Source organism: Oncorhynchus mykiss, chromosome 3 (assembly GCF_013265735.2).
Source record: "Oncorhynchus mykiss isolate Arlee chromosome 3, USDA_OmykA_1.1, whole genome shotgun sequence".
Classification (NCBI taxonomy): Eukaryota; Metazoa; Chordata; class Actinopteri; order Salmoniformes; family Salmonidae; genus Oncorhynchus; species Oncorhynchus mykiss.
In genome coordinates, this window is record NC_048567.1 from 18,119,391 (window position 1) to 18,141,140 (window position 21,750).

The window sequence follows — 21,750 nt, forward strand, 5'->3', positions numbered from 1 at the left end:
TCATATCCTCAATACACAGTGGTTGAATCACTAATGGCACCTTATTCACTTTATAGTGCACTACTTTTGACCAGAATCCATATGGGATGCCTTCTGTATACTCTCTGAAATCACAGGGAGGGTGTCGGTACTCAAAGCTGATCTGGCCTTGGACTCATTTATCCTGACTTTTAGTACAGGCAAAAAGGGGAAACTGACGGAGTAGAAAACTGAAAGCACCAGAAATAATTGCCTGAACCTAAGAGCAAGAGAGCAAGTCGCTGACTAACCATTGAGAAAGATATACAACCTTGGAAAAATTATTTGATAAGTAAGTGGAATAAAGTGAACTCCGTCACTTATGTTTGTGAACTAGCTATGAACTTCCAATCCAACTGACAGCACCGGCATTCATTTCCAAACTGGACATTTGACCGGATGGCATTAGATTCTGACCCAGGCTGATGGGTCCTGGTCAAGAGCAGTGTGCTACGTAGGGAATAGAGTGCCATTTGGTATGCAACTGAAGTGTTCTCACACCTCACTCAGAGTGTCAGTGTATTCTCACCTGGGACAGGTACAGCTGATCCAATCATCAGCGTGCTCCAGAGGGGATGCCCCCTTCCCCGTAAGGGACAGTAGTTTGGGGAGGGTGACTGGAAGTTGCTCCTCAGGGGCCGCCACAGGACCACAAGACCCACAATGCACCATGGGGATGGGCATGCCCCAGTACCGCTGCCGGGAAATCAGCCAATCCCTGAGCTTGGTGCTGGTCAGGTGGCCACCCACTTTTCTCTCTGGCCTTCTGGGTAATGGAGTCAAATGCCTCCTCCCTGCTGAGGCCTGTGAACTACACAGAAGAGGGGGATGGACGGAGAGAGAACAGGATGACAGCTTATGAGCTCAAACAGACACGAATTCACGAAAACAAAACAACTATTTGCCGATACTTAATTCAACCATAAATAAGGGTCTTCCATTAATAGCCATAAAAAAATTGGTAGAATGACTAAAAAGCTGGTTTACTGGTAACGTTGTGTAGAGTGACAGTGTGTGTTGCTATGTGTCCAGAGTTGAGCAGTGTGTGTCCTCCATCCTTCTGGCTCTTCAGGACTGGGCTCCAGCTCAGACCCAGAGCCCTGGCCACAGAAGCATCCTCTACACTCCTGTCGGCGATACCTGCCAGGGACACACACACACACAGTACATTTATCACACACATAACATTTTATAACACTAATTCCCTGCAATTCTACACATTTTGCAATAGTGTGGAGGCAAATGTTTGCAGTTTTTAATATGATAACTGTTAAACAATGAGCCCCACCGCAGTCGGTAACTCGACCATGCTTCCTATAAGTTTAGATACAGTGGGGCAAAAAAGTATTTAGTCAGCCACCAATTGTGCAAGTTCTCCCACTTAAAAAGATGAGAGGCCTGTACTTTTCATCATAGGTACACTTCAACTATGACAGACAAAATTAGAAAAAAATCCAGAAAATCACATTGTAGGATTTTTTATGAATTTATTTGCAAATTATGGTGGAAAATAAGTATTTGGTCAACAACAAAAGTTTATCTCAATACTTTGTTATATACCCTTTGTTGGCAATGACAGAGGTCAAACGTTTTCTGTAAGGCTTCACAAGGTTTTCACACACTGTTGCTGGTATTTTGGCCCATTCCTCCATGCAGATCTCCTCTAGAGCAGTGATGTTTTGGGGCTGTTGCTGGGCAACATGGACCTTCAACTCCCTCCAAAGATTTTCTATGGGGTTGAGATCTGGAGACTGGCTAGGCCACTCCAGGACCTTGAAATGCTTCTTACGAAGCCACTCCTTCATTGCCCGGGCGGTGTGTTTGGGATCATTGTCATGCTGAAAGACCCAGCCACGTTTCATCTTCAATGCCCTTGCTGATGGAAGGAGGTTTTCACTCAAAATCTCACGATACATTGCCCAATTCATTCTTTCCTTTACACGGATCAGTCGTCCTGGTCCCTTTGCAGAAAAACAGCCCCAAAGCATGATGTTTTCACCCCCATGCTTCATAGTAGGTATGGTGTTCTTTGGATGCAACTCAGCATTCTTTGTCCTCCAAACACGACGAGTTGAGTTTTTACCAAAAAGTTATATTTTGGTTTCATCTGACCATATGACATTCTCCCAATCTTCTTCTGGATCATCCAAATGCTCTCTAGCACACTTCAGACGGGCCTGGACATGTACTGGCTTAAGCAGGGGACACGTCTGGCACTGCAGGATTTGAGTCCCTGTTACTTTGGTTCCAGCTCTCTGCAGGTCATTCACTAGGTCGCCCCGTGTGGTTCTGGGGTTTTTGCGATCATTTTGACCCCTCGGGTGAGATCTTGCGTGGGGCCCCAGATCGAGGGAGATTATCAGTTGTCTTGTATGTCTTCCATTTCCTAATAATTGCTCCCACAGTTGATTTCTTCAAACCAAGCTGCTTACCTATTGCAGATTCAGTCTTCCCAGCCTGGTGCAGGTCTACAATTTTGTTTCTGGTGTCCTTTGACAGCTCTTTGGTCTTGGCCATAGTGGAGTTTGGAGTGTGACTGTTTGAGGTTGTGGACAGGTGTCCACAATTAATACATTAATACAGGTAACGAGTGGAGGACAGAGGAGCCTCTTAAAGAATAAGTTACAGGTCTGTGAGAGCCAGAAATCTTGCTTGTTTGTAGGTGACCAAATACTTATTTTCCACCATAATTTGCAAATAAATACATTAAAAATCCTACAATGTGATTTTCTGGAATTTGTTTTTCTCATTTTGTCTGTCATAGTTGAAGTGTACCTATGATGAAAATTACAGGCCTCTCTCATCTTTTTAAGTGGGAGAACTTGCACAATTGGTGGCTGACTAAATACTTTGTTGCCCCACTGTAGCTGGCCGCTAGACTAACTTACCAACCTACATTTTTTTAATGACATGGGCTAACTGAGTGACTGCTGATGCACAACCAAATTTCAAAATTGCACCTTGTGTATTCTATTAACAGTAAGTTGGACCAATTTCAACTCAGTCGGGGTCTCAAGGGCCTAAAAAAAAAAGAGGGGGCCGTGGGTTGCTGGGATATGGCTAGTTCCTCATGGGTATTGCCCTCCTTGTGGACTCGTGGAGTGAGAAAAACACCAAAAGCACCAAGCAGGGAACTCCCTTCTAGAGAGTTAAAGTTACATTCCCACAGCAGCCAAACGCCCAGTGTACGACAGAGACACACTGCAGGCTCAAGGACACACCGGCACAGTGACATCTACAAACATGTACAGGACACAGGGAAAGGCTGAATGTGATTCATGAAATTTTCCAAGCCACCATGCTTCTACATCTGTATTGCTTGCCGTTTTAGGCTGGGTTTCTGTATAGCACTTTGTGACATCGGCTGATGTAAAAGGGGATTTATAAATAGAATTGATTATTTCAATCAGAGAGACGAACAAAAGCTCAGAGGCCAATAATACACAGTGAGTGAGTACATACTGTATGTGCAAGCCATGTGGACGTTCAAACCCACACACACATCCACGTACCGATGACAGTGTCTAGATGACCGTCAAACTCCTGCTTGCTGGAGATCACCAGGGGAAGTTCCTGACTGGTAAATAGGTTGTGAGCTGTGACCTCTGTCAGGCAGTCTGGGGGTCAAAGGTCAGGAGTCAGCACTTCTCCCCTGGTGCCTCATTATCAACACACACACAGAGAGAGAGACAGAGACAAGATAGTGAAAGAGAGTGACAGAGTTGGGGGAGTGAGAAAGAGAGTGAGAGGGAAAGCGAGAGAAAGAGATAGATAAAGAGAGCGATTCAGGGGAATCCCAATAAATGGCAATTTGAATGCACAGAAATACCATGAAGTGATCCAGAGGCCCATTTTAATGTATCTGTGACCAACAGATGCATATCTGTATTCCCAGTCATGTGAAATCCATAAAATAGGGCCTAATAAATGTATTACAATTGACTGATTCTCTTATTTGAACTGTAACTCAGTAAAATCTTTGAAATTGTTGCATGTTGAGTTTATATTTTTGTTCAGTAAAATGTGCCATTGCTCTGACAGAGTTACAATGGGCCACATATACTAAATATTTATTGTAAGCCACTTTAGATTAAAGCAGCACTTAAAAATGATCACAGACTACCAGGTCTGGACAGTGGTTCCTTCCTACCTCTGCCTGTCTGCAGGACTCTCTCCAGAGCTGAGCGGACTGGGCTGGTACCATGCAGCAGTCTGTGGGAGGGGACAATGGACAGGTAGGCAGCCCCAAACACTGCCTCTGGGCTGGAGGTGTAGCCTGCAAGAGTCTCCCCCGTCTCCTCCCCATTCACCGTCATGGAGGGAAGGATAGAGAGACACACACACAGTTTATGGATAAATACATGGCAGGACAGTAACTTGGCTACATTTGTTGTTGATCAGGGTAAAGGAGCGTTTAAAAAAACAACATAACACTAGTTGGTAAGAAAAAAAAACACAGTAGCGAGGTTTGTATACAATATTTAGCAATTGATCATGTTTTAACGTTAATGCCTGACAGAAATCCCATTAAATTGTCACCAAAAATACAGAATCATAATACAGATACTCTGGGAGTCATTTAGTACAGAACACCCTTGACAATGTTCAAGATGTAATGGGCTGGTTCCTGCTTCCCATCTACAAAACCACCGATGGCACTAATTTTAATTACCCACTCTGCCAGGATCTGACTGATTTATGAGAACCCCCCCCCCCCCCCCACACACACACACACACAGTGAGAGAGTCACAACCCCCCTTACCATAAATATGATTACGATTTTAATAAGGAAGGAAGGCATCAACCTAATACATTTCCTCTGTCTGCTGCAAGGAATTCTATGACTGGGGTGACTGGAGTTCACAATAGGCTTTTAGTAAAACCATTTTAGAATGTCAATACTCTTTCAACATTCTAAAAATGCATTGGATATTTCAATGGAAATAAACACACAGTCACTATGTTTGATTAAATTGCTGGTTGCAGAGGGATGACTGGTGCTGCTAGCTGAATGAGAATGATGTAGCAGGTGAGAATCTATGCACTAATCCTAGTGATAATCCTAGAATACCTTAACATTTTTATACCTGGAAGACTAAGTAGTCTAAACTAAACCAGGATGGACTGACAAGAAGGAACAGATGAGACATGTGAGTCTAACCTTGAGGTGGAAGTTGAAGTAGCAGCCGGTGCAGTCTCCAATCCAGTTGGCCTGCATGGCCTTGACCCCGTAACACTCTGGCAGCTCCGCCAGGGCGTCCAGGAGGGGCTGGGAGAGAGAGAGATACATCATACTTTTTTTTATTTTATCATATTGATGCTAAATATATCCTAAAGATGTTAAATCATATTGTAATGTTAGATGAAGATACTGTGTACATTTGGGGAACACCCACTGGGTTCAAGTCCCAGATCAGCACATCATCGACTTTACCTCTTTACCCCGAGAGGCTCTTCCAAAGCTCAGTCAATCTCCTGGCACAATACCACAGTCTACCTCGTCTCATATTATGTAGTCAGAGGGATTTTAGAAATCCTGACCTCCACAAGGCCTACTTTTGCGTTTATCGCAAAGCAATCGCTCATGACTCAACAGTTTCATAATGAGAGGGAGATACAGATGTAGAGAGGAAGAGAGAGAGACACACACACACACACACATTTTTAAAAGGAAGCTATGCATAACAACAAGGAGCAGGCCAGAAAGCCCCAGCTGGGTTCCTCTTCTGTCTGAATGGAGAATATAAAAAGGCAACAGCACCAAATTGATATACCTCTCCCCCACTGTCACAACCCATTACCAAGCCACCCTCTGAGATCTCTACCCAACACACTGTAATAACACCAATAACAGCAATACAACCAATACTAACAATGGCGATAAGGATGATTGTAATTGCAGTGTGTATCAATGTTATTTCACCGTTTCTAAAGCATGGATGGAGAAACAATCAGAGAGAGAGAGAGAGAAAGACAGAATCTGTGAAACTGAGAAAAGGATTGGTGTCTTGCCATAAATGCTGGTGTCTGTGTGTCAGTCAAGCAGCCTAGCAACAATGCCAGTGAGAGCATATAGCCTGGCTGCCAGCAGGCTGTGGTGTCTGAGACACCCCGCCTTGAAGTGTCACAGCGATGTCACCAAGAACAAACGCCCGCTGAGGGGAATGGAGGTGAGGTGGTACTCTGCTCAAACCATGAGATGAAGAGAAAAAAACGAAACTAAATTGTGTCTTTGTCTCCAGAAAAGAAACAACATCATTGGAGCCACATAAACCCTCAGGTTTAACCAGAGATGTAGGCCTATGGCTGGGCCAATTCCAAGGGTTTCCATGGCAACCTAGTAAAGCTGTAAAATTCTATATCAATAAAGTGAGGGTGGCTAAGGTTTTTGTGTGTGTCCGTGTCAATGTCCGTGTGGGTGCGTGCGAGTGTGTTTCCCTGCATCTTTTGTAGCATCTCTCCTACATGCGTTCATACATTAAATATTTGATCACCTTAACACATGCATGTGAATATATCTGAGGCTGCCTATGGAACAATCTAGCAAAGCTTAATATAGTGTGTATGTTTGTATGCCTGTGTAAAATGATGAATGTATGTGTAGCCTGTGTGAGGCTGGTAATTGAAGTGAATGCCATGTTGTTGATTTACATGACACTACAGTGTGATGTGTTCAAATGAGAGTCCATCAGTGTGTGTGATTATGCACGAAATAGAAAACATCTATTGTCAATGTAAGTATTGTGTTCATCAAAAATTGTGTTCATCGTGTGTGTGTGTGTGTGTGTGTGAGAATCGCAGATGTAAAGTGCAGTGACAGGTAGGGTTGCACATTTTGGGGAATATTCAGAGGTGGAAACTTTCCGTGGGAATTAAAAGGAATATATGGGAAATAACGGGACTAGATGGGAATTAATGGAAATATATACAAATTAATATTAATACCATTTAAATGTAGATGTTTTTTGCATAGGATATATTTACCATATCATATGGAGACTGAAACATAAACCTTTTAACTTATCATAAGTAGACATAACTGCAAATTATTCCAATTGAAATTTTAAAAAACTATTTAGTTATGAATTTAAATTTAATGAAACGAGTTCTGTTCACATGGGATGATTTCACTGAACAACAAAAGAAAGGGAATATTGAATGATCTCCAATGATCTGTAAAATGATAGTCTAGAAACAAAAGCTTTGGTTGTTTTTTTATTTAACCTTTAACTAGGCAAGTCGGTTAAGAACAAATTCTCATTTACAATGACGGGCCAGGAACAGTGGGTTAACTGCCTTGTTCAGGGGCAGAACGACAGATTTTTACCTTGACAGCTCGGGGATTTGATCTAGCAACCGATCTAGCAACCTGGCCCAACGCTCTAACCACTAGGCTACCTGCCGTCATCCTCTCAGGCTTCCATGTCTTCTCCCTGGACCTCCTCAATGTCCACCTCTTGAACATCAGGCTCTGAGACCTCATCTTCACTGTCACTTTCCAACCTTGTTGAGGATGGCTCATGGTCAGGCTCAAAAAGCTTCAGATTTGCCCAGATGGCCACCAATTTTTCAACCCTTGTATTGGGTCAGCCTGTTGCGTGCTCTGGTGTGTGTGTTCCCAAACAAGGACCAGTTGCACTCTGAGGCGGCTGATGTTGGTGGGATTTGGAGGATGATGGAGGCATCGGGGGAAAGAGCCTCAGATCCAAAAAGTCCCTATGACCAGGTGGCTGATGAGATATGTTGGCACGGCTGCCATTTTGCATCTCCATCCCAAAGCCCTTGCTTGGAAGTGAACTTCGCCAGACTGCCAAGAACCTTGCCCTCATCCAGGCCAAGGAGGCGAGACACAGTAGTGATGACACCATAGGCCTTGTTGATCTCTGCACCAGACAGGATGCTCTTGCCAGCATACTTGGGGTCCAACATGTATGCTGCTGTGTGTATGGACTTCAGGCAGAAGTCTTCACGCTTTTTGATGTATTTCAGAACTGCAGTTTCCTCTGCTTGGAGCAACAGTGAAGTGGGCAGGGCAGTATGGATTTCTTCTCTTACATCTGCAAGCAGAGTCTGAACATCAGACAGGATGGCATTGTCTCCCTCAATCCATGCAATGGCTACTGCTATAGGTTTCAGGAGTTTCAGGCTGCTTACCACTCACTCCCAAAATACATCATCCAGGAAGATCCTCTTGATGGGACTGTCCATATCGGCAGACTATGATATGGACCATTTCTTGGAGAGACTCCTACTCCTTGAGTAGATAAAGCATGTCTGGTTGGAGGGTTGTATGCTGGGCAAAGACCATTCAGAAATCTCTTCCAATACACATTGCCTGTGAGCATCAGAGGTGAACCAGTTGCATACACAGGTTTGGCCGGTAGGGATATCCTTGTCTCATCGCGCACCAGCGACTCCGGTGGCGGGCCGGGCGCAGTGCACGCTAACCAAGGTTGCCAGGTGCACAGTGTTTCCTCCGACACATTGGTGCGGCTGGCTTCCGGGTTTGATGCGCACTGTGTTAAGGAGCAGTCCGGCTTGGTTGGGTGGTGTATCGGAGGACGCATGACTTTCAACCTTCGTCTCTCCCGAGCCAGTACGGGAGTTGTAGCGATGAGACAAGATAGTAGCTACTAACAATTGGATACTTGATAAATTGGGGAGAAAAAAGGGTTAAAATTCAAACAACAAAAAAACACAAAAAAACTTCTGATTCCAGGAGGACCATGAGCTGTTGCTATCAATGGTTTATCATTTTCACCTCGAATAGAAGAAGACTTTTGTCAGAGGTTGCTTGTTGTGAGCGCTGAGGGAATTTTATGCACTTGGCCAGATTATTCTGCATCTTTGTTGCATTCTTCACATAGGATTTGGCCCAGTATTTGCAAATGTACACAGCTTTTCCTTCTACATTAGCTGCAGTGAAATGTCCCCACACATAGTGCCCGTGGCATTTTCGTGTAAAGATTAGAAAAACATTTGTAAAAAAACAAAACAATACAATTCCATGTACAGATAAATAGTTAGATTAAACAACTCCTTTGTAAGATAAATGTTTTAAAATGAAACATGTATGGAAACAGGTGAATTAACACTCAGTTAGCAGGCTCAAGCAAGCTAAAACCCACACGGTAGCAAAAACTAACTAGCAGAAATTGTTAACAAGTTAGAAATGACTTAAACACACTTTGTGGCACTCTACTATTTACTAGTTAACAAAATATCATGCATGTCATATAAAATATATTCACCCCACCCAGTATCGTAATCAAAACTTACCAGAAAGCATGTAGTCCTTGGCTCAGACAGTGTAGTAGTGTGAGCTCAATAGCATCTAATTAGTGTGCAAGATCTTAAGAATCAGCTGTACATGTGATAGAAGAGTACACTGCACATGTGATGGAAGAATGCACTGTGCATGCAGAGGGTTGCAATTCTACTGAATTGGGGATGGTTTAACCAAAATATGCCACAAGACCTAGAATTGCCTTATGTGTATCCCACAAAAAAGCAAAGCTAATTTCTTTAAATGAATTTAAGCAAAATTCCCGGGCTTAACTTCCCATGGAAAAATTCAGACCATTTACAACCCTAGTGACAGGGTCATACTGCTGAAGCCTGCTGGTTAATGCGTGAGTATGTCTTTACCAGGGGAATGTTACCAGCATGCACGCACACATCAAGCAACTCTTACCAATCAAGGCTCTAGCAGCATAGGGAACCTGACCTTCTGGCCCACCAATCAAATAAGTTTGGAAGGCTTCCACTCACAGCCTCTCAGTACCAACCATTCCTCATCTGGAGAGGTTTGAATCAGTGCACCTTCAGTTACTCTCACTCCATGTGCACAGGTTCAAGCTGCCTGTGTGTGTGTGTGTGTGTGTGTGTGTGTGTGAGTGATTGCATGTGTTCACGCTCTTCAGCCTGTGAGTGTGCCGCCTAACCCATGGGTGGAATAAATCTCCAGAGAGGGTCATTTCAACCCAGAGCGTGGCTGGTAGTGATTATGAGACCCTGCTGCTGGAGACATGGAGGTTTCTCATCAGTCAGACTGGCCAGGACCGGCGAGGCCAGCCTGGGAATGACACTCTCAGCAGGCTGCTGATTACACAGCCAGGGCTGGGTTCAAGTAGTATTTATTTTCTTTAAAATACTCTGAGCATTTGATTGACCCAGTCTGAAGTGCCATATGGGTGGGCTTTGCAGTTTGCACTTTTGGAGCTATTCCATTGGTTCCATTGTGCTAGGTAAGATCACTCAATCACAGCTAAAGTATTTGAAATAAAACAGATCCTACTTGAGCCCAGGTTTGTTCCACAGCCAGGGCTGAAGCGGCTGCCATGGTTTCTGCAGTGATTGATGTCAGAGGGGTCCCCCCCCCCTTCCATTCTCACACAGCCTCTAATGTAGCCAGCCAATCAGATTATGCCAAAAGTCGCAGGTGGTGCGATTGATTTGATAGGATGCCCTTTGACCCTTGACGGGCTTATCACCAATACACCCTCCATGCGCACGAGACACACACACCTACCTTGGCGTAGTTGGTGGTCTTAATGAACCACTGCTTGAGTAATTTCTGCTCCACCAGAGCTCCAGACCTCCAGGAGCATCCACTGTCATCCACCTGCTCATCAGCCAACACCGTCTGGTCCACAGGGTCCCAGTTCACCACCGCCTGGAACACACACATGCACAGATTACAATTACTACAACTACACACAAAGACAGACATAAGCCAACATCACAGGAGCTGATCGAATCAGAGAAAGAGACGGATGTCTACTGATACGAGTGCCAAAATACCTTGCATCTGATTAAACTACATGACCTCTCCACTTCAGCACAGATTTTCTGATTGTCTGTAATCTACTATACAAAATGTGTTTTCCTCACAGAGCCAAAGGAGGCTCCATAGTTACTGAAGACTGTTCCCCAGGCCACTGAGCCTCTGTGGCCTGCCTGAGAGTCATCCTCCTGGGGTGTGTCTCCCTCATCCTGCCTCCCTGGAGCTCTACACACAGCCCATGACAATACCAGGGGCATGACTGCATCACATTAGTTCAAAGTGTCGTCATCTCCTCGTCAGCAGAGATGGAAAGGAGATGAAGAGAGGAAACCACTTTGGAATATTGAGACAGCCTATGACAAGGATTGGACAGACTCAGAATCAAGGATCCCGAACCTACCTCTTTCTGATAGGCCGAGCTTGACGAACAGCTACTGGGTCCACCTGTAATAGTCTGGCAGGCAGGTGGTCACCTCCTGGTCAGAGGAGAGGGAAGCAGAGGGATCCACAAGATGATTCATACACACACACACGAGAGAAAAGAGTAATCCACCCACACAAAGCCTCCCACCGGAAGGTTGGAGGTGGTGCTCAGCTCCTCCCATTACTCACCTTGTCCCAATTAAAGCAGAGCCCTAGGCTGTCGAGCTGCTCCCGCATGGACTGGATATTACTGGGGACGGAGACAGACAGGGGAGAGGAGGGCGTTAGGGGGAATGAGAGAGAGAGAGAGAGAGGTGTTTGTGTCGTATCTTGTATTGTACCTCTTCGTCCATTCTTTCGGGTCAAGGCCTCTCTCGATGGTAGCGTTCTCTGCTGGGAGTCCATAGCATCCATTGGGTTTAGCACCTAAAAACAGTTACACAGAAATCAGTTACATATCACACCTGGCTGTTCTTCCCTGCCCATTGGGTTTCTACACGTTACACACAGCCCCCAAGACAACAGTTCAATTCAATTTAAAATACTTGATTTGTCCCCTTAGGCCGGGCAATTACTAACACAGCTATAGCTCTCTGTTCTATGCCAGAAGGCATGTAATATACGTAGAAGCTGTTAAACCCAACCAGAGTGTAAGGCAGAGAGGTGAGGGAACATAACATCTAATGCATGTAGAGTGGCTGTGCACAGGCCCATTAAGGCCTAATGTTGTAATGTGAGTTATACAGGGAACATACCGGCGCTGGTCTGATTGGATGTGTTAAATGGAGGATGGTAATAGGAACCAAGGCCTCTCTGTTTTCATCATCATCATCATCATCTATATTTCATTCACACTAGTATGGGGATGTTGTGTTGAAAGGCATTGTACTTTGCAGCACTGACAGATGTGATCAGAGGTTTACACAGGCTTCCAGCTTTTGCTTGCTTGCAGTCAGTCAGTCCCACCCTTCTCCTCCTCATGTGTTTTCTCACTTACTTCCACTTCTTCATACCAGTGTCTCCCTCCTTCCCTCCGCTTCTCACAACACTATTAAGAATTGATAACCTTTCACCCTTCTCTATTCCTTCTTCATGCTTCGCTTTCTCTTACTGAAGAGAAAGAAAATGGATGAGAGGCAATAAAGGGAGGAGTGGAGAAGAAGAGAATGGAAGAGAAGTGGAAAGAGAGAGAGGTGAGGGGGACAGGAGAGGAGAGCAGTGTGCATCAACTAACGAGTCTGACGTTTCAGACAAAAATCGGTATCCTTGGTAACTGCCTGGGCCTAATTTGTAAAGCTGAGTGCTGGAAGATATCAGTCTAAGTGAGCGCCTTCGTGCCAAGGTAAAATATACAGACATTGACTAGAGAAATGAGTACCTGTAGATGTAGAAATATAAAGAAGTCCCTACGGTCATTAAAATAGATGTGCTTGCCGTGTTAATACGCCGTTTTATCAGTTTAAATGTGCCCATTATCTAATGTAGTGAGGAGGACCTTTAGCTGATCTGTTGTCGAGAAGGGATGAACTCCTGACGGACAGGGACAGGCTGTCTGCCTCGGTTCATTTCTCAAAGTTACATCAGCCCAAAGAGACTGTCAGAGGCAAACTACTTTTTAACAGTCGATGCTCCACAACAACCCCAGGGCCAAAGTCAAGTCTCTAACTCCCCCACTACGACTGTATTGTCTACATTTAACCTATGGATAACCTATGGATAACCTATGGATAACGGAGGAGCTAAGAGAGAAACTTGTCCACAGAGTGGAAGACTTAGATGTATATTAGGGAGTGACTTGTCCATCCAGGCCAGCAGGACAGCCTGACAGACAGGAGTCCCAGGGGAGGGGGCTGATTTTGGGCATGCAACACACTGGCACGGCTATGCTAAAGTGTATGTGTGTCCACCCACACACAAATCCCAAAAGCTCTGGTTCCATCTGTGAAGAGACGAGCTGCAGGCTGAAAGCAGAGGAGAGCCACAGGCAGTATAACCACTAAACATCACACCGCAACTAGGCTGCAGGGAAGGGATTTTGTCTCTACAAGTGTAATCTCGTTGAATGAATGAACTAGTTGAAGACAACTTGTTCTCTCTCTGGTGTGTCTGTGCTCGCATGTTTGTGTGTGTGGACAAAGTAAATGGATTATCTTTCTCTTTGACAGATGCTGACAGACAAATATCCCCTTGGGCAGCAGCGTGTAGCTGTCTATCCATGACGGTCCATACGACAGCTGAAATGAAAGTGGTTAGGAAGACAGCATTACAGCCCTACTGCTGGTAGCCCAGATGCAGCCTACCTGCTAAGAAAAATAAAGTCCATATGAAGACAGAAATGTAGCCAACACTGTGACCCTTTGAGTGGATGAGGGCATTTGATTAGTAAACAACCAGCTGGGCAAAGCTATGAGCAGCAAATACACAACAAACACACCTGCAGATATATTCAGTCACAGTCACAGCTGCATGACATACAGCAGGTTGATAATGGATTAGTAAACCCTGAGGGCTTATTGACTCAAGTGTGATGGATGAAACATCAGGGTTGTGTTCATTAGGGCATGCAACGGAAAACAAAATGTCTTATTGCACCAGTCCCTCCCTGCTTCAATATGAACACGACCCAGGCGATAGTGCTCATAATTACTCTACTCCTCAGTCTCCTCTTTGCTTCTCCTGAACCTCAGTCTCTCGCCAACCCCTAGCCATCTCTCTCTGAGTGGGAGGGAACGAAACCCTGCTGCTTACAAAACAATGACAGGCCCGTTGTGCTACACTCACACAACACTGACAGCACTTTGTCAGGCTCCATTAAATCAACCCCTAAGGACTCATCCAAAATGGCACCCTATTCCCTATATATTGCACTGCTTTGGACCAGAGCCCTATGGACCCTGGTAAAAAAAAATAATTCTCTATAAAAGGGAATCTGGCACCATTTGGAACGTAGCCTGAGAGAGGAGGGTCTACAACACAACACACACCAAAGAGGCGCTGTCCGTCTCGCTAAGGAGGGGGAGTGGGTTGTTATTGTGACGAAGAGAAGAATGGCTGGAGTAATGGTTTAGAACAGTATACAGAGGGAGGGAGGGTAAGAGAGGAGGGAGAGAGAGAGGGGGAGGGGAGGATGAAGAGAGAGAAGAAAAGAGAGAAAGAGTGAGATGAGTGAGGGTCACAGTGAATTCTTTAGTAACCATTTCAAGCTGTGGGTGACTGGCTGCATTAGGGGACACAGTGACAAATCCGAATGGTGTCTCTGTGGAGATCATCATCTCTCTTAAAACACCAACACACATTTTTCACACTTTTCTATGAGGTGGAGAGTCATCAACACCTTAGAATGGATATTGGGAGCATCCCTCCCTGTTTTACCCCTGCAGAAACACTTAAAGGCAGAGATGTCTTAGAGGGGCTCACCAACTGAAAGAGTCATTGTTTTGACATGAAACCCTTTTATGCCGTAATCATGTCTGATAATGTGCCATGCGTAGGTAGTCCCACTGAAAAGTGGTCTTGTGGCTAAGAGCACTTAGGTAATTCGCACAGTTCGGATTACCACTTTATTTTAAGAATGTGAAATGTCTGAAAAATATTTGAGAGAATGATTTATTTCAGCTTTTATTTCTTTCATCACATTCCCAGTGGGTCAGAAGTTTACATACATTCAGTTAGTATTTGGTAGCATTGCCTTTAAATTGTTTAACTTGGGTCAAATGTTTCGGGTAGCCTTAAACAAGCTTCCCACAATAAGTTGGGTGAATTTTGTCCCATTACTCAAATCAAATCAAGTTTTATTTGTCACATACACATGGTTAGCAGATGTTAATGCGAGTGTAGCGAAATGCTTGTGCTTCTAGTTCCGACAATGCAGTAATAACCAACAAGTAATCTAACCTAACAATTCCACAACTACTACCTTATACACACAAGTGTAAAGGGATAAAAAATATGTACATAAAGATTTATGAATGAGTGATGGTACAGAACGGCATAGGCAAGATGCAGTAGACGGTATCGAGTACAGTACATACAGTGCCTTGCGAAAGTATTCGGCCCCCTTGAACTTTGCGACATTTCAGGCTTCAAACATAATGATATAAAACTGTATTTTTTTGTGAAGAATCAACAACAAGTGGGACACAATCATGAAGTGGAACGACATTTATTGGATATTTCAAACATTTTTAACAAATCAAAAACTGAAAAATTGGGCGTGCAAAATTATTCAGCCCCTTTACTTTCAGTGCAGCAAACTCTCTCCAGAAGTTCAGTGAGGATCTCTGAATGATCCAATGTTGACCTAAATGACTAATGATGATAAATACAATCCACCTGTGTGTAATCAAGTCTCCGTATAAATGCACCTGCACTGTGATAGTCTCAGAGGTCCGTTAAAAGCGCAGAGAGCATCATGAAGAACAAGGAACACACCAGTCAGGTCCGAGATACTGTTGTGAAGAAGTTTAAAGCCGGATTTGGATACAAAAAGATTTCCCAAGCTTTAAACATCCCAAGGAGCACTGTGCAAGCGATAATATTGAAATGGAAGGAGTATCAGACCACTGCAAATCTACCAAGACCTGGCCGTCCCTCTAAACTTTCAGCTCATACAAGGAGAAGACTGATCAGAGATGCAGCCAAGAGGCCCATGATCACTCTGGATGAACTGCAGAGATCTACAGCTGAGGTGGGAGACTCTGTCCATAGGACAACAATCAGTCGTATATTGCACAAATCTGGCCTTTATGGAAGAGTGGCAAGAAGAAAGCCATTTCTTAAAGATAACCATAAAAAGTGTTGTTTAAAGTTTGCCACAAGCCACCTGGGAGACACACCAAACATGTGGAAAAAGGTGCTCTGGTCAGATGAAACCAAAATTGAACTTTTTAGCAACAATGCAAAACGTTATGTTTGGCGTAAAAGCAACACAGCTGAACACACCATCCCCACTGTCAAACATGGTGGTGGCAGCATCATGGTTTGGGCCTGCTTTTCTTCAGCAGGGACAGGGAAGATGGTTAAAATTGATGGGAAGATGGATGGAGCCAAATACAGGACCATTCTGGAAGAAAACCTGATGGAGTCTGCAAAAGACCTGAGACTGGGACAGAGATTTGTCTTCCAACAAGACAATGATCCAAAACATAAAGCAAAATCTACAATGGAATGGTTCAAAAATAAACATATCCAGGTGTTAGAATGGCCAAGTCAAAGTCCAGACCTGAATCCAATCGAGAATCTGTGGAAAGAACTGAAAACTGCTGTTCACAAATGCTCTCCATCCAACCTCACTGAGCTCGAGCTGTTTTGCAAGGAGGAATGGGAAAAAATTTCAGTCTCTCGATGTGCAAAACTGATAGAGACATACCCCAAGCGACTTACAGCTGTAATCGCAGCAAAAGGTGGCGCTACAAAGTATTAACTTAAGGGGGCTGAATAATTTTTGCACGCCCAATTTTTCAGTTTTTGATTTGTTAAAAAAGTTTGAAATATCCAATAAATGTCGTTCCACTTCATGATTGTGTCCCACTTGTTGTTGATTCTTCGCAAAAAAATACAGTTTTATATCTTTATGTTTGAAGCCTGAAATGTGGCAAAAGGTCGCAAAGTTCAAGGGGGCCAAATACTTTCGCAAGGCACTGTAGATATGAGATGAGTAATGTAGGGTATGAAAACAAAGTGGCATAGTTTAAAGTGGCTAGTGATACATGTATTACATAAAGATGCATTAGATGATATAGAGTACAGTATATACACATGAGATGGGTAATGTAGGGTATGTAAACATTATACACTGCTCAAAAAAATAAAGGGAACACTTAAACAACACAATGTAACTCCAAGTCAATCACACTTCTGTGAAATCAAACTGTCCACTTAGGAAGCAACACTGATTGACAATAAATGTCACATGCTGTTGTGCAAATGGAATAAACAGGTGGAAATTATAGGCAATTAACAAGACACCCCCAATAAAGGAGTGGTTCTGCAGGTGATAACCACAGACCACTTCTCAGTTCCTATGCTTCCTGGCTGATGTTTTGGTCACTTTTGAATGCTGGCGGTGCTTTCACTCTAGTGGTAGCATGAGACGGAGTCTACAACCACACAAGTGGCTCAGGTAGTGCAGCTCATCCAGGAGGGCACATCAATGCGAGCTGTGGCAAGAAGGTTTGCTGTGTCTGTCAGCGTAGTGTCCAGAGCATGGAGGCGCTACCAGGAGACAGGCCAGTACATCAGGAGACGTGGAGGAGGCCGTAGGCGGGCAACAACCCAGCAGCAGGACCGCTACCCCCGCCTTTGTGCAAGGAGTAGCAGGAGGAGCACTGCCAGAGCCCTGCAAAATGACCTCCAGCAGGCCACAAATGTGCATGTGTCTGCTCAAACGGTCCGAAACAGACTCCATGAGGGTGGTATGAGGGCCCGACGTCCACAGGTGGGGGTAGTGCTTACAGCCCAACACCGTGCAGGACGTTTGGCATTTGCCAGAGAACACCAAGATTGGCAAATTCGCCACTGGCGCCCTGTGCTCTTCACAGATGAAAGCAGGTTCACACTGAGCACGTGACAGATGTGACAGTCTGGAGACGCCGTGGAGAACGTTCTGCTGCCTGCAACATCCTCCAGCATGACCGGTTTGGCAGTGGGTCAGTCATGGTGTGGGGTGGCATTTCTTTGGGGGGCCATGTGCTCGCCAGAGGTAGCCTGACTGCCATTAGGTACTGAGATGAGTTCCTCAGACCCCTTGTGAGACCATATGCTGGTGCGGTTGGCCCTGGGTTCCTCCTAATGCAAGACAATGCTAGACCTCATGTGGCTGGAGTGTGTCAGCAGTTCCTGCAAGAGGAAGGCATTGATGCTATGGACTGGCCCGCCCGTTCCCCAGACCTGAATCCAATTGAGCACATCTGGAACATCATGTCTCGCTCCATCCACCAATGCCACGTTGCACCACAGACTGTCCAGGAGTTGGCGGATGCTTTAGTCCAGGTCTGGGAGGAGATCCCGCAGGAGACCATCCGCCACCTCATCAGAAGCATGCCCAGGCATTGTAGGGAGGTCATACAGGCACGTGGAGGCCACACACACACTACTGACACTCATTTTGACTTGTTTTAAGGACATTACATCAAAGTTGGATCAGCCTGTAGTGTGGTTTTCCACTTTAATGTTGAGTGTGACTCCAAATCCAGACCTCCATGGGTTGATACATTTGATTTCCATTGATAATTTTTGTGTGATTTTGTTGTCAGCACATTCAGCTATGTAAAGAAAAAAATATTTAATAAGAATATTTCATTCATTCAGATCTAGGATGGGTTATTTTAGTGTTCCCTTTATTTTTTGAGCAGTGTATTAAGTGGCATTGTTTAAAGTGGCTAGTAATACATCAATTTCCATTATTAAAGTGGCTGGAGTTGAGTCAGTATGTTGGCAGCAGCCACTCAATGTTAGTGGTGGCTGTTTAACAGTCTGATGGCCTTGAGATAAAAGCTGTTTTTCAGTCTCTCGGTCCCTGCTTTGATGCACCTGTACTGACCTTGCCTTCTGGATGATAGCGGGGTCAACAGGCAGTGGCTCAGGTGGTTGTTGTCCTTGATGATCTTTATGGCCTTCCTGTGACATTGGGTAGTTTGCCCCCGGGGATGCGTTGTGCAGACCTCACTACCCTCTGGAGAGCCTTATGGTTGTGGGAGGAACAGTTGCCGTACGAGGCGGTGATACAGCCTGACAGGATGCTCTCGATTGTGCATCTGTAGAAGTTTGTGAGTGCTTTTGGTGACAAGCCACATTTCTTCAGCCTCCTGAGGTTGAAGAGGCGCTGCTGCGCCTTCTTCACAACGCTGTCTGTGTTGGTGGACCAATTCAGTTAGTCCGTGATGTGTATGCCGAGGAACTTAAAAAACTTACTACCCTCTCCACTACTGTCCCATCGATGTGGATAGGGGGAGCTCCCTCTGCTGTTTCCTGAAGTCCACGATCATCTCCTTTGTTTTGTTGACGTTGAGTGTGAGGTTATTTTCCTGACTCCACACTCCGAGGGCCCTCACCTCCTCCCTGTAGGCCGTCTCGTCGTTGTTGGTAATCAAGCCTACCACTGTGTTGTCGTACGCAAACTTGATGATTGAGTTGGAGGCGTGCATGGCCACGCAGTCGTGGGTGAACAGGGAGTACAGGAGAGGGCTCAGAACGCACCCTTGTGGGGCCCCAGTGTTGAGGATCAGCGGGGTGGAGATGTTGTCACCTACCCGCACCACCTGGGGGCGGCCCGTCAGGAAGTCCAGTACCCAGTTGCACAGGGCGGGGTCGAGACCCAGGGTCTCGAGCTTGATGACAAGTTTGGAGGGTACTATGTTGTTAAATGCTGAGCTGTAGTCGATGAACAGCATTCTCACATAGGTATTCCTCTTGTCCAGATGGGTTAGGGCAGTGTGCAGTGTGGTTGCGATTGCGTCGTCTGTGGGCCTATTGGGGCGGTAAGCAAATTGGAGTGGGTCCAGGGTGTCAGGTAGGGTGGAGGTGATATGGTCCTTGACTAGTCTCTCAAAGCACTTCATGATGACGGAAGTGAGTGCTACGGGGCGGTAGTCATTTAGCTCAGTTACCTTAGCTTTCTTAGGGAACAGAAACAATGGTGGCCCTCTTGAAGTATGTGGGAACAGCAGACTGGGATAAGGATTGATTGAATATGTCCGTAAACACACCAGACAACTGGTCTGCGCATGCTCTGAGGACGCGGCTGGGGATGCCGTCTGGGCCTGCAGCCTTGCGAGGATTAACACGTTTAAATGTTTTACTCACATCGGCTGCAGTGAAGGAGTCCACAGGTTTTGGTAGCAGGCAGTGTCAGTGGCACTGTATTGTCCTCAAAGCGAGCAAAAAAAGTTAGTCTGTCTGGGAGCAAGACATCCTGGTCCGCGACGGGGCTGGTTTTCTTTTTGTAATCCGTGATTGACTGTAGACCCTGCCACATACTGTAACGGTATGTGACGACGAGGAGGAGTAGTAGGAAGGATCGGAGGACCAATGCGTAGCGTGGTAAGTGTTCATGATATTTATTATAACTCAGAACACTAAAGAATAAAACAACAAAGAGAACGAAATGAAACCGAAACAGTTCTGTCTGGTGCAGACACAAAACAGAAAATAATCACCCACAACTCAAGGGTGAAAACTACCTAAGTATGGTTCTCAATCAGGGACAACGATTGACAGCTGCCTCTGATTGAGAACCATACCAGGCCAAACACAGAAATCCCAAATCATAGAAAAACAAACATAGACAACCCACCCAACTCACGCCCTGACCATACTAAAACAAAGACATAACAAAAGAACTAAGGTCAGAACGTGACATATACCTTGTGTCTGAGCCATTGAATTGTGACTCTACTTTGTCTCTATACTGACGCTTAGCTTGTTTGATTGCCTTGCAGAGGGAATAGCTACACTGTTTGTATTCTCCTGACACAGCTGGTGTAACTCTAATATCTTTACTTTGTTGTCCTTAAGCCATTTTGCCACAACTTTGGAAGTATGCTTGGGGTCATTGTCCAATTGGACGGCCCATTTCTAACCAAGCGCACCAGTGAAGTGCACCAGTCCCTCCTGCAACAAAGCAGCCCCACAACATGATGTTGTCACCCTCTGTGCTTCACGGTTGGGATGGTGTTCTTCGGCTTGCAAGCCTCCCCCCTTTTCATCCAAACATTATGATGTTCATTATGGTCAAACAGTTATTTTTTTGTTTCATCAGACCAGAGGACATTTCTCCAAAAAGTATGATCTTTGTCCCCATGTGCAGTTGCAAACCGTAGTCTGGCTTTTTTATGGCGGTTTTGGAGCAGTGGCTACTTCCTTGCTGAGAGGCCTTTCAGGTTATGTCAATATAGGATTCATTTTTACTGTGGATATAGATACTTCTGTACCACCATATTGCATCTCCATCCCAAAGCCCTTGCTTGGAAGTGAACTTCGCCAGACTGCCAAGAACCTTGCCCTCTACCAGGCCAAGGTGGCGAGACACAGTAGTGATGACACCATAGGCCTTGTAGATCTCTGCACCAGACAAAATGCCAGCATACTTGGGGTCCAATATGTACGCTGCATGTATGTATGGGTGTATGGGCTTCAGGCAGAAGTCTTCACGCTTTTTGATGTATTTCAGAACTGCAGTTTCCTCTGCTTGGAGCAACAGTGAAGTGGGCAGGGCAGTATGGATTTCTTCTCTTACATCTGCAAGCGGAGTCTGAACATCAGACAGGATGGCATTGTCTCCCTCAATCCATGCAAACTGCTATATGTTTCAGGAGATTCAGGCTGCTTACCACTCTCTCCCACAATACATCCTCCAGGAGGATCCTCTTGATGGGGCTGTCTATATCGGTAGACTGTGATATGGCTATTTCTTGGAGCGACTCCTTCCCCTTCAGGAGACTGTCAAACATTGTTTATTTTTCATTTAACCTTTATTTAACTAGGCAAGTCAGTTAAGAACAATTTCTTATTTACAATGACGGCC

General features: G+C 45.0%; 1 pseudogene; it reads right to left on the bottom strand.

Annotated features, from left to right (window-relative positions):
• LOC110503747 overlaps nt 1-21,750 on the bottom strand; it is a 60,771-nt pseudogene that overhangs the window by 25,687 nt on the left and 13,334 nt on the right.